This window comes from Bolinopsis microptera, chromosome 11 (genome assembly GCF_026151205.1).
Source record: "Bolinopsis microptera isolate Bmic1 chromosome 11, MBARI_Bmic_1.0, whole genome shotgun sequence".
Classification (NCBI taxonomy): Eukaryota; Metazoa; Ctenophora; class Tentaculata; order Lobata; family Bolinopsidae; genus Bolinopsis; species Bolinopsis microptera.
In genome coordinates this window covers 506,319-509,885 of record NC_087082.1, presented here as the reverse complement: position 1 = coordinate 509,885, position 3,567 = coordinate 506,319, and positions in this window count along the sequence as shown.

Genomic DNA, 3,567 nt, shown 5'->3' with positions numbered 1-3,567 from the left:
TAACTCCGAGGTAGCGACCCATCTTTATTCTAACGGCCGTAATGTGTTTTTGCCAAGTGAGCTTTTCGTCTAGGATTACTCCTAAAAATCTTGCTTCAGTCTTACGTTCGATTACAGTGTTGTCAATGGACAAATTAAAGCCGCTGAAGTCGATTCTTTTTCTAGTGAAAATCATGTAACACGTCTTTTTTACATTTAAAGATAGCCCATTAACACCTACCCAATCTACAAGACGTGAAATTAGCTGATTAGCTTTTAATTGTATTTCTTCTAGGGTGGTTCCACTAATTAATATGTTTGCGTCGTCGGCATAAAGGATGAACTTTGCAAAATCACTAATTCCAGGTAGGTCGTTTATATAAATTACAAATAAGAGAGGTCCTAAAATGCTACCCTGAGGTACGCCGTAAACTATGGGCATGCTAGAAGAGCAAGTTCCGTTTAAAGTTACGTATTGAGATCGATTACAAAGGTAAGATCTAAACCATTCGTGCGCGACTCCCCTGATCCCATAATGGTCAAGCTTCTTAAGCAAGGTCTCATGATCAAGCACGTCAAAGGCTTTACTGTAATCGAGCAGGAGCAGTAGGGAAATTTGTTTCTTATTCAGAGAGTGTAGTATAGAATTTTGGGCATTGAGCAGTGCATGTTCGCACGATCTTCCTGGCCGAAATCCGTATTGATTTTCGAAAAGAGAATCGTTCTTATCTAAAAATTCTAAAACACGAGCATGCATAAGTTTCTCATAAATGTGAGATCCTACAGTACTCCTCCAGTCTCCAGGCCTATAATGTGAGATCCTACAGTACTCCTCCAGTCTCCAGGCCTATAATGTGAGATCCTACAGTACTCCTCCAGTCTCCAGGCTTTACTGTAATCGAGCAGGAGCAGTAGGGAAATTTGTTTCTTATTCAGAGAGTGTAGTATAGAATTTTGGGCATTGAGCAGTGCATGTTCGCACGATCTTCCTGGCCGAAATCCGTATTGATTTTCGAAAAGAGAATCGTTCTTATCTAAAAATTCTAAAACACGAGCATGCATAAGTTTCTCATAAATTTTCGAGAATGATCCCAAAAGAGAGATCGGCCTATAATTAGCTACTTCCAATTTTGAACCACCTTTGTGGATAGGAACGACTTTCGCAGTTTTTAGAGCATTTGGGAAGGTACCACTGGAGAACGAACAGTTAATGACATTAGCTAGTGCCCTGGTAAAGTTTTCGCAGCTGTTTGCAATTTTCAACGGCTCAATTTTACAATCGAGTGTGGACTTGTTCTTAAGCCCTGATATTATCTTTTGGACTTCACCGTGTGATGTAGGCTTAAGAAACATCGAGTTACTACACGAAGCCTTAAGAAAATGCTTGAAACCACCTGGGTCAAAGGTTCGACGGGCAGCGATTTGCCTCTTGATACTGGCTGCAATACCGGAGAAGTAGCCGTTAAATTTCTCAGCGACTGCCAGATCGGAGCTTATAATCGTGCCATCGTCGTCCTTCAGACGGGTGTGTCCGAACTTTTTTCTGTTACGGTTCAGGAGGCCATTGATAATTTTCCATTGACTTTTAGAGCAGTTTTGGTATTTGTCAAACATTTTTTTATAGTACTTTTCTTTGGCTAGATTCACATGTTTGTGACAAAACTTTTTCATTTTATCATACGCGTCGCAGTTTTTTTGTGATGGATTTATAGTTTTTTCAAAAAAAAGTAACTTCTTGCGGTTGCATGCCGCCTCAAGCCAGGGTAAGATCCAAGGCTTTGGGTCAGCTCTTTCGAATTTTCTTCTCGAACTGTCGCGCTTCAGGGGGTATGCAGTATTGTAGTGTTTCATGTACGTTTGATAGATGGAATTGTATTGTTCATCAGCGCACGTTGAGGAGGTAGCATCATCCCAGGTCTCACTTACAATAAGCTCTTTGAATTTAGCATGATTAGCTTCGTTAAATACACGGGCCTCTAATTTCAAGCTAGTGTTGTTGTTCTTTACACGTTGACTACGGAATCGCTCGTTCAAACTAGGTGTGGCTCCTAAACTAATGGTCGTGCTAACCGCGAGATGATCTGACATATCCAACGTCACGACATTACAACTAATAACGTTGGTCACGTGATTAGTATACACGTGATCAATAAGCGTTGCACTGTGGTCAGTTACCCTGGTAGGCTTGGAGACAGTCTGGGCAAACCCATATTTTTCTAGTAAGCTTATAAGATCCTGGCTGTAAGCGTCGGTATCGTATTTTATAAGATCAATATTTGCATCACCCAGGAAGACTATCTGCTTTCTGGAGTGTCTATCAAGACCCCTGAGCACGTTTTCAAACTTTTCAAGGAATTTTTTAGGGCTTGTGGATGGCGAGCGGTAGAAATTTACGATGATTTTTGTCTTATTTCCGTTTTTAAAATTGTTGATTTTAAGCAATTGAAATTCTCCGCAAGTAACTTCTTCTGGACTCAGATTGAGTTCGAGTTCCTGTATTTTATCGTAATCACAAACGCGTTTGTTAACATAGAGCGCAAGACCACCTCCTTTTCCAGATTTACGTGCAGGTTCTTTGATAAAGGGCTCGTAAAACTGTTCGATTTCAATGTCGTTCAGACCATTAGGAAGATTAGAAATTTTACAGTTGGTTTCATTGAGGCAGATGAGGTCAAATTTGGAGAATGTTTCTATTTCTTCTCTAAAATTTGAGATATTCTTCACGAGTGATCTAACGTTTAACGAAAGTATCTTAAATTCGTGATTGCTAGGGGTCTTGATATTATCAGGGTGTTGGTACTTACAGCTAACCAATATCTCCGATATACAATTGTTGAGATCGATTTCGCTGGAATCTATTTCATCAGTAAGTTCGCCTATTTGATTCAGTACGTGAGAACGAATATAGGGGTTAAAAGTGGGGGTTATTGTATTGTAATTATCATTAAGTTCGTAGGAAGTTACTCTATAGCCAGGTATTAGGTTTAGACAGCATGTAATACAACCAAGATAATCTTTGAGGCATTTTTTATGAACTGGTTTGTCACATACAGGACAAATGAAAACATTTCTAGGAGCATAAGACCACCCGAAGCAACTTGAGCATTGTGATTTGAAACTAGGTTCAACCATTGTTCAAGATGTGTAAATACCAGATATCTGTGAATAATTAAGTAAGATATTAAATAGATAAGAGTGTATAGTATGGTGTATAGAATAGCTTGTACAGTCTAAGAATATGTATAAAATGCTAATGTGTGTGCGTGTGAATGAATGAGGAGTAAACTGTGTGCTGAGAAAGCGTAAAGAAGAAAAAGAAAACTTGTTAGACCTACCTATCAAGAACTATACAGCTCTGTGTGTAGATAGAATCGTAACGTAGTCTACAATATTACAATATTACGATAGCGGTACTGATTTCAGAACTATTCTAAAGTGTTTAAAAAACTCGGGCAAGAATTCTAGTAACTTACGATAAGCTGATAAGAGCACGGGCATGACTATATATTTTTATGCGAGGGTTTTCATTATAACCATAAGATGTAAGCTATAATCCCTTAAAGATTTTGTAAAAATTTTGTGAAAATT